General features: G+C 52.3%; 1 protein-coding gene across 4 annotated transcripts in view; it reads right to left on the bottom strand.

The window, feature by feature from the left end:
• PSD2 (pleckstrin and Sec7 domain containing 2) overlaps nucleotides 1-18,137 on the bottom strand; it is a 141,924-nt gene that overhangs the window by 61,275 nt on the left and 62,512 nt on the right. The window contains exon 1 of one of the 4 annotated variants that reach the window (XM_041765396.1): nucleotides 713-734. The exons of the other annotated variants lie outside the window; for them this stretch is intronic. The gene's annotated coding sequence lies outside the window, so the exon portion shown is untranslated. Of the gene's footprint in view, nucleotides 1-712; nucleotides 735-18,137 lie in introns of those variants that run through there. 4 annotated transcript variants of the gene reach the window in all.

Raw genomic sequence — 18,137 nt, 5'->3', positions numbered from 1 at the left:
CGGGAGGGGATGAGGTGATGGGACAACTGGGTGACGGGCATTAAGGAGGGCACGTGGGGATCCCTGGGTGGCTCAGCAGTTTAGCGCCTGCCTCGGGCCCAGGGCATGATCCTGAAGTCCCGCGATCGAGTCTCGTATCAGGCTCCCTGCATGGAGCCTGCTTCTCCCTCTGCCTGTGTCTCTGTCTCTCTCTCTCTATGTCTCTCATGAATAAATAAAATCTTTAAAAGAAAAAAAAAAAAAGGAGGGCACATGATGTAATGAGCAGTGAGTGTTGTAGAAGACACTTATCTCCACCTCTGAAACCAATTTTACATACTATGTTAATTTAAATAAAATAAAAAATTTAAATAAAATAATTTTAAATAAATTTAAATAAAATTTAAATAAAATAAATAATTTTAAAATTAAATTTAAATAAAATTTAAAAAGACTCTCCCTCTCCCTCTGCCCTTATCCCCCGAACACATGCTCTGTCTCTCTCCAAAATAAATAAATCTTTGGGACACCTGGGTGGCGCAGCGGTTGAGCATCTGCCTTTGGTTCAGGGTGTGATCCCGGGGTCTGGGATCGAGTCCCGCATCGGGCTCCCTGCAAGGAGCCTGCTTCCCCCTCTGTCTGCCTCTGCCTCTCTCTGTGTGTCTCTCATGAATAAATAAATAAAATCTTTAAAAAAGGGGATCCCTGGGTGGCACAGCGGTTTAGCGCCTACCTTTGGCCCAGGGCGCCATCCTGGAGACCCGGGATCGAATCCCACGTCGGGCTCCTGGTGCATGGAGCCTGCTTCTCCCTCTGTCTATGTCTCTGCCTCTCTCTCTCTCTGTGTGTGACTATCATAAATAAATAAAAATTTTTAAAAAATAAAAATTAAAAAATAAAATCTTAAAAAAAAAAAAAAAAAAAGCCTGGAAGTTTTCCTACTCTTCAATCCCACAGCTCCACTGCTCCAAATTTATCTTAAGAAAAGAAAGATAAGGGACGCCTAGGTGGTTCGGTGGTTGAGCGTTTGCCTTTAAAGGGCTCAGGGCGTGATCAAGTCCTGGGATCGAGTCCCACATCGGGCTCCCCACAGGGAGCCTGCTTCTCCCCGTGCCTGTATCTCTGTCTCCCTCTCTCTGTCTCTCATGAATAAATAAATAAAATCTTGTAAAAAAAGAAAGAAAAGAAAGATAAGTGTGGGTAAAGATGTAACTATAAGGATGTTCACTACAAAATCAGTTATAATGGTAAAAAGTTGTCAACAACTTCAGTGTCCTAAGATAGGGTGTTGATTAAAGAAATAAATCATGGTCGGGCACCTGGGTGGCTCTATCCATTAAGCATCTGCCTTCAGCTCGGGCTGTGATCTCAGGGTCTTGGGATTGAGTCCAGCATCAGGCTTCCTGTTCCGTGCTTCTCCTTCTGTCTCTGCCTGCCAGTCCCATCCCTAATGAATAAATAAATAAAATATTTAAAAATATATAAAAATAATAATGAAGAAATCATGGTGTCATTGTGCTCTGGAATATTATGCAGCAATTAAAATGGTACATCACATATCTTTTCTCAAATGGGAAGACATTCTCTGTACCTATATAGTTGAGAAGGAAAAGCAGATCCCTGGGGTCACCCTTCTCCATGCTCCATCCGGAGACATAGGATACTCGATGCCCCACCCCATCCTACTCCCTGGAGCTCTTGGGGGCTTAGTTTCTCGTCCTCACAGCCGGTGCTGCTTTCCTATTTCCACCGCAATCTTTCCCCATCTGCCGCTCACCGCCCCACACACTGTCCCATTGCCCCTTGTGGTTCCCTGGGGATACACCCCCTTCTTGCACACCTCCACAAGGTGTAGCCAGATCTTGCAGGGCTCTTCCCTAGGGGTTCAAGATTGCAGACTTCATTTCCCCCATCCTGAAGGGGGTAGCCACCAACTGGAACCCAGGTTTGCTTTGCTCCCATGACACCTGCCCCCCAGATCCAGGAGGAGGAAGGTGACTGAAGGTGAAAGCAAAAGGCTGTTGGGAGCTAATGGGGAGGGCAGCACTCCAGAAAAATTTCCCCACCCCTCTAGCACAGCCCTTGGAAACGTGAAATTCTTCTTTATTATCAGAATGATTTCATACTCTTTGTCCCTTCCCTTTGTCTTCCAGAGAAAAACTTGTCTTCACAACAAAACAACCCTTGAAGATGGCTTTTTTTTTTTAAGATTTTAATTATTTATTCATGAGAGACCAGAGAGAGAGAGAGAGAGAGAGAGAGAGAGAGAGGCAGAGACACAGGCAGAGGGAGCCCGATGCGGAACTTGATTCCGGGTCTCCAGGATCACGCCCTAGGCTGAAGGCAGGGCCAAACCGTTAAGACACCAGGGCTGCCAGAGATGTTAAGTTAAACAAAAACTACCTTCCTCCCCTAAAAGGCCTCTTCCCACCAGCTTTTACCTCCCACTTTCTTAGCACACGCAGGCAGCAGCCTGAAAGGAAAGTCCAAGCTGCTAAAGGGGGCTGCCTTTGGGTGGTGGAATTGTCAGTAATTTTTCTGATTTCCCTATAACAAACACATGTTCTTTTCTGTACTGAGGAAGAAACAATCACCGCAGAATACCCACCTGGAGTACACCCAGGGGGAGAGCTGCTCAGGGCATGCAGGCCTGGGAAAGGTGTTCCTGGGGGGCTGGGCCCATTTAAGCTAGAGAGAAAGCTAGTGTATGACTAAGCGGGTATAGGCCTCTCTGCAGCCAACCAGGGCTTGTAAGCAGCAAAGGTACATGCTCTGTGCTGCACAGGGTGAGCTAGTTCCAACAGCTGCATAGCACAAGAAGGCCAGTTCTCACTGATAGGAGCTGTCCTACAATGAAATGGACTGCCTTTTAAGGCAGTGAGCTCCCTAGTATATAACGCATGCAAGCAAGATGGGCAGCCCTCAACAAGGAGAGCTCTAGAGGGTATTTCTAGGCTGACCAAGAGAATGGCCTAAGGGTCTCTGAGGTCCCTTAAAGCAACTCAGAAAAGCTTGTTGGCCACCCTGACAAGACAAAATATCAAGGGCATTCAGGCCATTTCTCATATTGGTGCCAGAGGAGGCAGTCAGGGTAGATTTTCTGGAGGAGAAGGTGTGGTCATTGTCCTGTTGGCCCCTCAATCTCCAACCTGTGGGTACATATTTTACTGACTCTCTTGTCTGAAGTCTTTTTGTCCTTTCTAGATAAAAATGAACAGGGCCTCAGCCTCTGCCTTGTTGCATGATCCTGGATGAGTCCCAGCCTCTATCTGGGCCTCAGTCTACCTCTCTATTCAATGGGCTCAGCTGAAACCATCCATGTTTTTTTCTCCAGGGATGGCCAAGCTGCTAGTCACACACTTATATGAGAGAAGGGGAGTGAGGGATTGGTGCTTTTTTTTTAAGATTTGATTTATTTATTCATGAGAGACACACAGAGAGAGAGAGGCAAAGACACAAGCAGAGGGAGAAGCAGGCTCCATGCAGGGAGCCCAATGTGGGACTCCATCCCAGGACTCCAGGGTCATGTCCTGAGCCAAAGGCAGACTCTCAACCGCTGAGCCACCTAGGCATCTCTGGTGCATTTTTTTAAAGAGAGATTTTAGAGAGAGAGAGAGTGCATGTCAGTGCTGGGGGGGGGGGGGGCGGAGCAGAGAGAGAATAAGAGAGAACCCCAAGCAGAGCACAGAGCCCAGGATGGGGCTCAATATCATGACCTTGAGATCATGACCTGAGCCAAGATCAAGAGTTGGACACTTAACCTGACTGAGGCATCCAGGTGCCCCTGGTTGGTGTATTTTTGAGGGGGTCTCTGGTTGTATCCCAGCTTACAGTCCTTGGGACTTGGGCCTCATGCTCAGAGGAGAATCAGCAGAGGTGGCGAGCCCACAGAGGCAGGCCAGGGGTTCAGCCAGGTTTTTTTTTTAATTTTTTTTTAAAATTTTTATTTATTTATGGTAGTCACAGAGAGACAGAGAGGCAGAGACATAGGCAGAGGGAGAAACAGCCTCCATGCAGCGGGAGCCTGATGTGGGACTCGATCCCGGGTCTCCAGGATCTTGCCCTGGGCCAAAGGCAAGCGCCAAACCACTGTGCCACCCAGGGATCCCCTCAGCCAGGTTTTTGAGAACCTCCTCCCCAGCCCAAAGCATAAGGGAAGGTTGGGAAGACAACTGATCTTATGATGCCATTGTTACCTTCGTGATGGGGGCATCCATCTGAGCTCATCCTAGAAGCGCCCTAATCCTTCCTCCCCAGGGACCTCAGGGAGGGGCCTTAAGACCCAGCCTCCTTCCCCAGCCTGCACAGTCCTGCCCAAAGCAGGAGGGTGCTCTGAAGAGGTAGAGAGTGGTGAGGGCCAGGCAAGGCCAGGAGACAGAACAAACCGACGCCCATCTGCAGAGGAACTCATTCAGGGTGGGGCAGTGGTTAGAGCACTGGTGGTGCGGTCAGGCTGGCTTGGTCTGAATCCCCGCACCGAGAGACCTTGTGCAAGTGACTCCACTTCTCTGGACTTGTCAGGACAAAATGCAACGCCACCGGGACAGCGATGGGCTCCTGGCTTCATTTTATTCTCTCATGCCAACCACCTGGAAACAAGCCGCGAGCCCCCTCTGGCCCTGCCCTTCCTCCACAGCCCTACTCGCCCGCCCCTGTCCTCGGCTCGCGTCCTCGGCTGCCCCCGTGCGGCCCTTCGCGGAACTGCAGCCGCCCGCCTTGCCCGCCCAGCCCTAGGCCCGTGCACCCCTCGCCGCCCAGCAAACGTGGGGCTTGGACGCGTCTCCTGGTCTCAAGCAGACTAGCCGTCGCCTTCCAGATTTCAAAGACGGGTAGCTATTCTCAGAGACCAGCCTCAACCCCTACGTATAGTCCCGCATCCTCCTCGCTGGTTCCAGGCCTGTGGTAGGAGCTTGGGAAGCCACCCTGCGCCTCCCCCCGCCCCCCGGGGGCGGCCTTCGTGGGCAGGAAGAAGTGGACACGCACATTCTCCAGACAGATCACGTAGTGATCGAAGCTTCTGGGGTGTCCACACACACATACATCCACACACACATCAGGCCTCCACGTGCATACATGTGCAAGGGCACACAGCCACAAGCGCCAGGCAACCATGCACCACACTGTCTTCTGTGCGCACACAGCCACATCATCACACACACAGCCCCTGCCTTTCCGTCCATCTATCCCTCTGTGCCCTGTGTCTCTCCCCCTCCCCATGACTTCGGGAAACCAATGCTTACCATAAATTGCAAATACCAACTCCTTTCCATGGCCTAAAGCCCTATCTACCCCTCAGACCACATCTCCCACCACCAACCCCTTGCCCATTATTTATTCACTATTTCTCTGGCAAAAATACACAGCACTCACTCACACTTCTGTTCCCTCTTCCTGAAATGTTCTTCCACCAGATCCTCCACTGGCTGCCTCCTTCCCTTCCTAAATACCACCTCCTTCCAGACCACCAGAGTTAAGAGGCTCCCTCCCCCTCATTCTCTCAAAACATGTTTACTTCAAAATGTGCCTCCTAATCATTAGAGAAATGCAAATCAAAACCACAAAGAGATACTACCTCACACCCATCAGGGTGTGACTACTATTAAAAAAAAGAAGAGGAAGAAAGAAAAAAACAAGTGTTGGCAAGGATGTGGAAAAAATAGAACCCTTGAGCACCATTGGGAGGAATGTAAAAGGGTGCAGCTGCTGTGGAAAACAGTATGGTGGGGACCCCTGGGTGGCTCAGCGGTTTAGCACTGCCTTTGGCCCAGGGTGTGATCCTGGAGTCCCAGAATCGAGTCCCACGTTGGGCTCCCTGCATGGAGCCTGCTTCTCCCTCTGCCTGTGTCTCTGCCTCTCTCTCTCTGTGTCTCTCATGAATAAAAAATTAAAATCTTAAAAAAAGAAAAAAAAGGAAAACAGTATGGTGGTTCCTCAAAAAGTTAAAAATAAAATTACCATAGGATCCAACAATCACTTCTGGGTTTATACACAAAAGCACTGAAAACAGGGTCTTGAAGAGATTTTTGTACTCCCACATTCATAGCAGCATTATTCACAATGGCCAAGAGGTAGAAGCAACCCAAGTGTTCATTGATAGGTGAATGGATAAGCAAAATGGGGCATATACATAAAATGAATATATTATTCAGTCTTAAAAAGGAAGAGAATTCTGACACATGCTACAACATGGATGAACCTTGAGAATATTATGCCAAGTGAAATAAGCCAGTCAGAAATATAAATACTGTATAATTCCACTTATATGAACTATCTAGAAGAGTCAAACTTGGAGTGCCTGACACTTGATCTCAAGATTGTGGGTTCGAGCCCTGTATTTGTGTGTAGAGATTACTTAAAAATAAAATATTTTTTTAAAAATAGAATAGTCAGGGATCCCTGGGTGGCTTGGCAGTTTAGCCCCTGCCTTCGGCCCAGGGCATGATTCTGGAGTCTCAGTATGGAGTCCCACATCAGGCTCCCTGCATGGAGCCTGCTTCTCCCTCTGCCTGTGTCTCTGCCTCTCTCTCACACATCTCTGTGTTTCTCATGAATAAATAAATAAAATCTTTAAAAATAAATTAAAAAAATAAAAATAGAATAGTCAAACTCATAGAGACAAAAAGTAGAATGGTAGTTGCCAGGGACTGGGGAAGTGGAGGGAATGGGGAGTTACCATTTAAGAGGTACAGACTTTTAATTTTGCAAAATGAAAAGTTCTGGGGATGGATGGTGGTGATGGTTGCATAACAATGAATGTACTTGGGCAGCCCCGGTAGTGCAACAGTTTAGTGCCGCTGCCTGCAGCCCAGGGTGTGATCCTGAGGACCAGGGATGGAGTCCCATGTCGGGCTCCCTGCGTGGAGCCTGCTTCTCCCTCTGCCTGTGTCTCTGCCTCTCTCTGTGTGTCTCTATGAATAAATAAGTAAAATCTTAAAAAAAAAAAAAAACAATGAATGTACTTAATGCAGCTGAACTGTACACTGAAAACCGGTTAGGATAAAAAAAAAATTGTTAAGGATGGTCACTTTTTTTTCTAGATATTATTTATTTACTTGAGAGAGAGCACACAAGCAGGGGGAGCAACAGAGAGAAAAGCAGAAGCAGACTCCCTACTGAACAGGGAGCCCGATGTGGGGCTCAATTCTAGGACCCCAGGATCATGACCTGAGTCGAAAGCAGCAAAAAAAAAAAAAGAAGAAAGAAAGAAAGCAGACACTCAATCTACTAAGCTACTCAGGTGCCCCAAGACCAAATTTTTATGGGTCTTTTTTCCCAAATGTTTATGTTATATTATATCTTTCCACCATTAAAAATAACAAAAAATATGTAGTGGACATGTGTTTGCTTGTTCAATCCCACTTCACTCATGAAACTGTGAACTCCAAAAAAGCGGAGTTCTGTCTGTATGGCACACCTACCATGTGTTGCCACGCACTGAGGACATGAGGAACAAGATGGACAAGGTGACAAGGTGAAGGCTGAAGGCTCATAGCCTTCGGGGAAGGGGAGAAAGACAGTGAACAAACAGGTAAGCAAAATGACCACCTCTCAAGTACCGTGAGGAAAACTGGAACAGTGAAATATCAAAGTGGCTTCATGAGACATGTCGGCTGGGCAGTGGGACACACCATCCTACAGAAGGTGACATTTTGGCTAAGACCCAAGAAACAGTCAAGCCTGTGATGCCTGGGCAGCTCAGCAGTTGAGCCTCTGCCTTTGGCTCAGGGCATGATCCCAGGGTCCTGGGATCGAGTCCCACATTGGCTCCCCACAGGGAGCCTACTTCTCCCTCTGCTATGTCTCTACCTCTCTCTGTCTCTCATGAATAAATAAATAAAATTTTTAAAAAAAAGAAAGAAACAGTCAAGTCGGTCATTAAGTATCTGGGAGACCATGGTTGCAGACAAAATATAAAGCAAGTGCATAGACCCTGGCTCAGCATAAGCCTGGTGTGCTAGAGGAACAGCAGCAAGAGGAGGGGGGGAGAGAGTAGAGAGGAAAGAAGGAAGCCCTGAGCAAGGAAGAGGGGATGGAGGGCATTACTGGTGGCAGAGGAGGGAGGCCCCACCAGTTCACCAACCTCCTCCTCCTCAACCAATGAGCTTCTGTGAGTGGCAACCTCTAAGTGCACTAAATGCCTTTTGCAGATCAGCTCAGAGGATGTTCACACCCGAAAGAGTCTGAACCACCCTGTGCTGCCCACTCTTCCCCTGCCTTCCTTGAGGACCCAGTCTGAGGAGTGTCCTGCTTCCCACCCAGCCCGCTCCCACCACACCACCCCCCACCCCCTGCCTCATCCTCAAGGGCCTGCCTCATCTGCAGGGGCCTGCTGCAGGCAGGGTGGGGGGGTGCTAGCCAATCACTGCCAAGGGTTTTGGGTCTTCCCTTCTCTGTCCCTCAAAAGCAAGCCAAGTAGAGGAAGCCCACCGGCTCTCCCTCACCCAGCTGGGGACCTGTGACAGGAGAAGGGAAGCAGAAACCCATCTCCAGCCTCTTGTTTCAGAGGTCCATCTGCAAACCCCGTCCTTGGGGAGCCCCAACTTAAGGGGAGGGAACTAGGAACCCACAGGGCTTGCCAGGCTGGAGGGCAGCTTGGTAGTCAGTGAAGATGCCCTCAAAGGCCAGAGACGGCATCACCGGCAGGCTTGAGAGGGCTGGCTTCCCCCAAATGCCTTCAGTACCCCAAAACCTGGACCAGGACACACCAGGAGAGAGCAGGACCCCAGGGAGCATTTAGGTCTTCACCAGCCAGGACGCATGTTACACAAAAGGAGGGCCATCTATTCCAACCTACAGTCCTGGGCTCTGGGAGTTGAGGACCTGACCCAGGGGTGGGCAGTCCTGGGTCCCACCCTCACAGGTCCTCACCCAAAGGAAGACATGAGGGGTCTTCCACCTGGGATTGGAACATTGCAGGACCCAGCACTAAATATATGTAAAGCTTTTTCCTTTCCTTTGTAGTCTCTCAACTTGCCATGATGGGTTTCTGTATTTGCTATATAATGTCATTCTAAGTAAAAAAAAAGTTAAAAATTTAAACTAGCCTGGATTTTTACCATTCATCTTTATATTGTGCAATGGCAGTTTTAAAATATAAATACAGGGATGCCTGGGTGGCTCAGTGGTTGAGTGCCTGCCTTTGGCCCAGGGTGTGATCCTAGAGTCCCAGGATCGAGTCCCACATCAGGCTCCCTGCATGGAACCTGTTTCTCCCTCTGTCTGTGTCTCTGCCTCTCTCTTTCTGTGACTCTCATGAATAAAATAAATAATCTTTAAAATAAATAAATAAATAAATAAATAAATAAATAAATAAATAAAATACAAGGGCATTTCACTTATATGCCAAATCATCAAAATTATGCAGTTTGTATTTTGACATTTATACATACATATATTTCAGTCTTACCTGAGCAGTGGACACATGGAGCAAACTAACTCAATTATTTTTATTTCACTTGATTCGTGCATATTCTACTGACACTCTCTATCTCTGTCTGACTGGTAAGAAGGACTGGAAGGAAAGGGAACTGTGGGTTGCTTGATCTTTCCCTGTGCTGTGGTTTTACGGTCAGAGTAAGGTAGGTGTTGGCTTATCCAGGGATACAGTATCCAGGTAGGGGAGGATCCGTGGCAAAGAAGCAGGTAGGAAATCCTGAGGAATTACAGGAGTTACTAGAGGGCCATGATGCTCCAGCCTGCCTGCTCCCCATAAAGGAGCATGAGTGATGAGGGCACAGAGGTTCAGGTCACAGCATGGAGGCCCTGAATGCCCTCCATCTGGGCCTTGTTCCAACTCTAACCAGGCCATGTCTGCCTAGAACCTTCTGTGACTCTGCAATGCCCTCAGGATGAAATCCCCAGCCCTATTACTGAGTGCCACACATTCTGCTGCAGCCATAGCTCTGTTCTCCCTGAACCATGGGCTTGGAATCTGTCCTTCCCTCTACCTAGAATACTCTTCCCCACCATGCCCCTTCTTCTAGCTAATGCACACTCGTCCTTTGTCTAGACATGAATGTCACCTCCTCCAAAAAGCCTTCTCTCACCTCCCAGGCTGGGTCAGGCACCTCCCTGGCTTGTCACAGGCCCTGTGCTCCCCCCATCACTGCCTGGCATAACATCCCTTCCCTCACTACCAATGGGCTCTATAAGGGCAAGAACTGAGGTTAAAAAGGTTAAGAGCCCCAGACTCAACACATGTGGGTGTTCAGTAATGGTTGTTGGGTGGATGCATGAGTTCAGAGGCAGTGAAAGCCCTGGACTCTGAGCTATCCATCGGCTCACAGATCAGGCCACCAGGAAGGGCTGGAGGAGCTAGAAGACTTGAGGCACCTGCTCTGTTCCAGGCCCCACCTCCTTTACCCTCTGAGCTTATTGTTACTCCCATCCAGCCCAGGAAGGCATGTTCTTCTACCTGTTAGACAGCTGGGGAGACTCAGCCTCTTTTCTTTTCTTGCCCCCAGTATGTCCACATCCAAGGCCCAGCTGGAGTGAGCAGCCCAACAGCATTAGCCAGGCCAATGCAGATGGCCTCTTTCCTTGGCCAGTCTCAGAAAGAACTCACTCCCAGCTGGGGCCTGTCCCATTCTTTCTCCCTCCACTCCTTCCTCCCCCTCCCCACTTCCTTCCTTCCTGTTCTTGGATATTCCCTCTGCAGGAAAGGCCCCAGGTTCAGGGGCAAGGCTCCTAGGCCCAGCTGCCCAGGCCAGGACATATGCTTCTTCCATCAGCTAGCCCCCTCTGCCCTCCCAGGGGCCGGAAATCAGATCCAGGCCCAGGGAATATGTGCGGCACAGGAGACAGCCCAAGGTCATCTTGTCCCTCTCTCTGCATCCAGCCCAAGTACTAGCAGAAGAGCTCTGAAGCTCATCCTGAGGCCAGGAGTCTGGCACCAAGCCTGTGAGGGGCTTTGTCACTCTACCTGTGAGCTTATGGACCTCTTCAGGAAGGCCCTGAGCCTTTGTCAACCTAGGCTTGGATCTCATGTGCTGGGTCACTGGCACCTGGCACAAGGTACTTCGGGCACCAGTGCCTATAACCATTATAATTCTCCCTGACATCATCATCATCAGATTCCTCACAACTATCCTGGGAAGTAGACAGAGTTTATCTATAAATGAGGAAACAGAGCTTAGAAAGAAGAGGAAGATCAAGCTCTTTCAGCAAGTAGCAGAACTGAGACCAAACCCAGACCAGGCCAGTGCTCTTCATCACTATCAAAACACCCATTCTTGGTGATCCTGAAATAATTCTTTACTTCCTCAGTGCCTCAGTTTTCTCAATCATGTAATGAGGTGGAGGATGGAAGGAGGCATCCCCAAGGACTTCACTCACTAATCCATTAAGCAGAGGCTCACTGAGTGCTATCCTAAAGCCAGACCACAGATGGTCATGAGATTACAGACCTGACCCTGGAGGGTCCTACAGGGCAAGGTCATCCCGATCCAGTACAGACTGCAGGAGTCTAACCTGGGTCCTTCCTGATGCAGTTGCATCTCTTTCCTGCAATACATAGAGGAGAGGAAACCTCACGTTGTGGGAGGGGGAAAGGGTGCCCCCATCCCCCAGGACTGAGGAAGATTAGTGAAAAGCCCCAGACAGGTGGGCAGAGGCCATAATGGGATGTCTGGGAGTAGGTCAAAGTGCATGCCAATGCTAAGGATTTAGGTAGGACCAGGCAGGAGCTACCAGGCTTGGAACGGAGACACTGCACCTTACCATCACCACCACCCCCACCACCTTATCATCTCCTCACCCTTCTGCATGCAGCACACAGGGACAAAAGCCCAAACTCCTTGATCCACGAGTGGAGATCTAGATTCGGTGCTACCACCCACACACACACACCCCACCGCACCCCCGCCATCACCCGGTACGGTACCCTCAGTCCCTTGCTCCCTAGCCAATATTCTCCCTTCATCCAAGTCTCCAGTCCCTCTGTCTTGTCCCCAGAGAGGGGGCTCTATTGCCAACAACCCCAACACTCCGGTCCCTCCGCCAGCCCCCCCCCCCTCATGTACCAGCTCAAGGACGGGCCCCACAAACTAGGACACTAGGACGCTAGGACGCGGAAAGGGGAGGGAAGGAACGCATGCACCTCCCAGTCCTCGCGTAGCAGCCCGGAGAGCTGCGCCGCTTCGTGGCCACCAGAGGGCGCGCGCCCCCGCCCAGAGCCTAAGCCACGACGGCTGTGGCAGTGGACCCGGCGGGGCTAACAGAGGATGGTGGCGAGGCGGGGTGGGGCGGGGCGTCACTCTTGCCAGGACTCCCCCGAAATGCAGCCGCATCCTGGGCTTGGACTTGTCTCCGAAGAACAAGAGGCTCGGACGCAGCCCCTCGACCTCCACCCCGGCCGCGCCCAGCTTCCGTCTTGGCTGACCGCTCGTGCGCCCCCTCCTGGCGTCAGTGAGCACTGTGGTCTGGCGGAGCTGGGGCTGGGGGAGTGGGGGAACAGGAAGATAAGGGGAATTTACCGGGAAGCAGAGGGTGGGGAACGCGATGCGAGTGGGAGAATACTAGTCAGACTGGGGTTGTTGTGGCACTGGGTGAACAGGAGTACTGGGAAGGCCCTGGGATCTCCATTGGATGTGCAATGTGCTGGGTGAATAACGGAAGGGCACTAGGGGCTACTAGGCAGGCACCGGAGGCAGTGGGTCAACCCTGGGGAATACTAAGGGGGCATCTAGCCAAACTGGAAGGAAAGCACTAAATGGTTACTAGATAGTCATTGGGGAGGGTGCTAAATGGATGAAAATACTAAGTAAGCATTAGGAGGGAGAGTAGATTACAATTAGATAGCGAGTGGGGGGAGGGCAATCCCTGGGTGGCTCAGCTATTTAAGGCCTGCCTTCAGCCCAGGGCATGATCCTGGAGTCGCGGGATCGAGTCCCAAGTCGGGCTTCTGCATGGAGCCTGCTTCTCCCTCTGCCTGTCTCTCTCTCTCTCTCTCTCTCTCTCTCTCTAATAAATAAATAAAAATCTTTAATTAAAAAAAAAAAAGATAGCAAGGGGGTACTTGGAAGTACTTGGGAAGCACTGAAGAGATGTTGGGTGAGTACAAGAGGCACTGAATGGGAACTGGGGGTGTCACTGGGCCCACAGCAGGAAGGTTTGAGTGGGTTTGGAGATATGGCATGACTGAGAGAGTAAAGGGCCATTAGGACAGTTCTTGGCAGGTACTGGGGACTTGGGCGTTATAGGTGAGAAGTGCTTACACCATGGACCAGGATGGCACTCCCACAGCAGTACCTCAGTGCCCCCTCACAACAGCCCCTGGAGCCTGGATCATTGTGTCATTGTCACAGCCAGGACTTAGAACAGAGATGTCCCTGGCCCATTGACCAGAACCTGTTCCCGGTTTCCTGGCCGGGGATGGTGGGGAGGCAGTGGGGGTGCCACAAGTGAGCAGAAGACAGAGCCCTCCTACTATCTACCTCCCCCAGATGGAGAGGTAAGTCAAGACAGGTCAGTCCTCCGTCTCTAGAAAAATAAGGAGCCCCCTCCTCAGTCCCTCCCACCAGGCTTCGGCCTCACGACCCAGCTCGCTGGCTGCTGGGCCGGGAGGGGCTGCCAGGCTCGGCCTCCTGCCCACAGCGGGGCGCCGGGGGAGGGCGGCGCGCGGCTCGAGATGCCGCGTTGCCATGGAGACGCTGCCGCATCCTGACTGCTCCTGGCAACGGGGTCCCGCAGCCAGGCAGGCGCTGGGCGGGGACCCCAGGGAGCGGGCGCGCCGGGCTGCCCGCGGCGCCGCCGGACCCCCGGGACGGGACCCGGATCCGGCCCCCCCAGACACCCCTCGCTCACGCTCCCACCGCGCACACATGTGCGCAGGCGCCCCAGCTGCAGCAGCCGGGCAGAACTGCAGCCCAAGCCCGCCCTGCAGCCCCCACTCATTAATTCAGCAAACATTTGCCGACCGTCTCAGTGCCAGGCGCGAGCTGGCCACTGCGGCTGCGGCGACGAGTCACACGGGGACGCAGCGCCACCACCCCCCATCTCACAGCCCACAGAGGAGACAGGCACAGATAACAGTACGATCAATACTGTGACCCACACACACACAGCGGCCCGCTGACTGCGTGCTAAGCCCTCCTCACCACAGGGCCTCACCAAAAGTATACCACCCTAGGGAAGCCCCTGCGAGACCCCCTTTTTACAGATGAGAAAACTGAGGGCATAGGCGAGCTCATTTATTCACCAGAGGCCACATAGCATGAGGCAAGGCCGGCCTTCCAGTTTGGATCTTAACGGCTTTCCCACACTACCCCTGCCAGACGTGCTTCCAGTGAGGGCATGGATGAGGGAGGACCCAACTCAGCTGGGGAGGTAGCTGGGAGAATTTCAGAACTTGGGGCCTGGAAGAAAATGCAGGTCGGCCAGGCAGAGCAAGGGGAGGCATTCTCAACTGAAAGGGTGGTCCAGGCGAAGACCTGGAGAACTGAGAGTGGCCAGTGGGTGTGAGGGAGAGCAAGTGCAGATGTGGTTAGAGAGCTGCTTTGGGGGCCGAGCCAGCAAGCTCCGTAGGCAAGCCAAGGAGCCTGCACTCCATTCGTCAAGGAGTTTGGGCATGTGAGCAAGAGAGGACATGTATGGACTGTCGCTCTGGCAATTGTGGAGAGGATAGCTGGGGGGCTGGAGAGCAGGCCGTGGTCACAGCCCAGGAGGGACAAGTGGATCCAGCCCCAGTGGTGGGGTCCAGAGATGGGGAAGGACACCTTCTTCTTGCCTGCCCAAACAAAGAATCTTCTCTGCCTGAACCAGGAACCCTGGGCATGACACAACACGGACGCAGATGCACCATAAGGCATGGATTTGGGAGGGCAGCCAAGGGAACACACTTCAGAGTGACACAAAGAAAGACCAAAGCTAGACCCCAGGAAGAACTTCCAAGGTCCAGGAATAGGACTGAGTTTGCAAGAGAAAGGCCAGGGAATCCTTGAGAAGAAAAAAGCCCCTCACACATCTCGGCATGGAGTAGCCAAGCTGTCCCTCCCAGACCCCTCCTGCCAACATGATTCCTTCCTGGCCCCTGTCCAGCAGATGGAGTCCAGGGCACCCCTCTGAGGAGGCACAGCATCCAGCCTTAACCACCACCCCCTCTCAAGGTTAGCCTAATTTTTTCCCTTCCATGGATTCAGGTCATTGCTCCCTGTCCTCTCTCCCAGGCGCCGTGGAATGTGACTAATTCCCTCCCTTCATTTACGGCTCCTGTTACCTGGGAGGTATTTATAGCACCACAGCCTCTCCCACCCTCCCCAGCGACTCAGCAGCTCTCCCCCCAGGCCAGCTCTCCCCCACTCAGCCAACCCTTGGCTCCCCTCTCTCCTGCTGCAGCTCCACCACCTCCCACTGGCGCCTCCCCTCACTCGTCAGTCCCCCAGGCAGCCGAGGTGGGAGGGGCTGACCCTGTGCCGCTGCAGGGGGATGCCTCTCCCCTCTTCAACTCCCCCAAAAGGCAACTTAGGGGCCATGCCAAGGGAGAGATCTGCCATCTCACCATGCAGTCTGATCCTTACACTACTAGGTAACAATTATTGAGTACTTAATGTGTGCCAGGTATTATTACTTCTGGTTTGCACATAAGGAAACTGAGGCTCAGAAAGGCTAAATGACCCCCCTCAGATCTTTACAGGGGAGGTGGGGTACTCCTGCACAACTACCCTCCGCAGCCCTGCTTGGTTTGTGGGAATACCCCCAAAGGCAGTTTGGGTAGAGTAAGGACCACAGGATAGATACCTAGGGGGTGCCTGATTGAAATACCTCTCACAGAGCCAGAGGTGTACCTGCTGATGACAAGCCATGGCTGATCTGCCCAGACACTGACAGGGAATAGCATCAGATGGAGGCCTCTAGGTGCAAGACACTGTTCCACACATATCCCTTCCTCCGGCAGGGGTACTGAGGAACTGGAGTGAGAGGGCACAGCTGGAGCTAAAGACAGAGAAGGAAATTCTGTGACCACAGAGGACAACTGAAGGGAAATTGCAGCAAAAGAGAGGTAAGTTAGACTCTGTGAAGTATTTATAGGTGTGGAGGGCCAAGGCAGGGACCAGCTGCCCTTCCATATTCCCATCTCTCAACTACCCCAACCTCATCTTCACAGCTGGGCAGACAGACTCTGGCAAGTGAAGAGACTATGTCAGCTTTTCTTGATCTTCTGACCAGAAATTCTACAACACTGATGAAGTGGCTTTGTCAGGATTTCGAGGAGACAGGGAGGGATGGCACAGGAAACTGAGTTCATATTCCAGCCTTATACTCATAAGCATGCTGACACACAAGGTAAGTGACTTTGCCTCCCTGAGACTTGGTTTCCCCATCCGTAAATGGGGCTGACATCACACATCACTCACAGGTGGTCATGAGAACTTGGAGCCATGAGAGTCCTGAGCATGGGGCCTGAAACATGGCAGGAGCTCTATAACCAGAGGCAGGTTTGTATTTTTCTCTGCTTCTTTCTTCTATCATCTGAGCAAAGGGGCCACACCTCTTCCCTGAGACTGGGGCATCCTGAGGATAAGGGCTTTGTTTCTACCATCAGCCTTTCATCAACTGTCCTTGGGACCAGAAGGTACCCAGGCAGGCTGCTGTCGGGAATGAACATTCACTGCCGTTATCAGTACTTTCATTATCATCAGTATATCACTCTCTGTGGCTGTAGCCCCAGCAGCACACACCCAGCTAGGCTCTCAGCTTTTGTTTAAAGAAGTCATCCCCCCCCATCACATTGCCACAAAGGCACACCAAAGTTCCCACATGAGCCCCATCTCAGGGGGCCACACTGGGTCCAAGAGCTCCCATTGTATCCTTTTCACTGATACCCCCATCAAGGGGTGCCAGGAGCGGGCCTGGAAAAAGAAAGACACTGAGTCATTCTGATTCCTGCTTCAGGGAGCCCGAGCTGGCAGCAGCCCAGCTGGCCCCTCCAAGGGGGAACATCAGGGGCAGAGTTAGGCCCCTGGAGGTCCCCTGGCCGTCCCACCCAAGGGGTGACCATGGCGGCACCAGGAGCCAGATTTGGGAGGGTGGGTGGAGGGAGAAAATATAGGCTGCTAGTGGCTGGGCCCTGGCAGAACAGAAAGGGGCAGCAGGAAGCATCTGTGAGAACCCCTATGGATCTGGCATAGGGCCAGGTCTCTATCACCCTGGGAGAGAGAGAGCCCCACCCAATTCACAGATGAAGACTACACGCTGCCATAGAGAGGGCCCACCAACTGCCAGTGGTCACATAGCACCTGCTGGATGGGGGCAGGCAACGCCTGCACAGGTGCCCACGACCCCCCTTCCTCATGTCCCGAGGGGACTAGCGGGCCCAGGGCTCCGCCAGGGGATGGAAGCAGGCAGCATCCCTGTCTGTGCTGGCAGATGGGGGTTGGGTCCGGGTTTCACAGGAGACTGGGCACAGAGGTCAGGGAGTAGAGCAGTGGAGGGGAGGCACTCTGAGCCACTCTGCAGCAGGGCAGCGCCATGGGGACTAGACGTTGAGGCTTTAGCCTTCAGCCTGGCACCCGGGAAGCTGGCAGTGGGACCCTGGGCAAGGCCTGGCCTCTCCCTGAGTCTCAGTTTCCCCAGTCACACTATCATAACTCTAAGCTCCAGTTGTTCTCCCTAGCGCTTCTGAGTCAGGCCTCCCCCTGCATGCCAGCAGGGCCAGGGGGCCGAGGGGCCAAAGAGGGGCCTGGGCCCAGGCAGCCGTCCTCTCCCCACCCGCAGGCATGAGGGGTCCTTGCTGAAGAAACACGGTGTATACAAATAATTAAACAGAAGAATTGGAGTGATTAGGGCAGATGATTATTGTCAAATTATGATTTATCTTGTAGTGGAATTAGTATTCCCCCAAAGGGCCCGGCGTGGCGCGGCGCCCGCCACGGCCCGTGATTAATCGCCGTCTCCAGAAGGTCACCTCCAGCCACTGCAGATTAACTCAGTGGGGAAACTTCTTTCCGTAATTCAAGCTGTTGTTCCCACAACCTGTCATCCGCCGCTGCGGAAAAGGACGATTTCGTCAGGGAGCCCAGGGCGGGTGCCCGTCCGCTCCCCCGGCCCCTCCCGGCTGCGGACATGATATATGGTGCGTCCCAACACTGGTGACCGCGAGGGGGGGCCGCGCCCAGCGTGGGGTGGGCGGCGGGAGGCAGGAGTAGGGGGAGCATGGGGGA

Source organism: Vulpes lagopus, chromosome 8, assembly GCF_018345385.1.
Source record: "Vulpes lagopus strain Blue_001 chromosome 8, ASM1834538v1, whole genome shotgun sequence".
Lineage (NCBI taxonomy): Eukaryota > Metazoa > Chordata > Mammalia > Carnivora > Canidae > Vulpes > Vulpes lagopus.
Note: the sequence above shows the minus strand (reverse complement) of the source record. Positions and strands in the feature narration are given on the sequence as shown.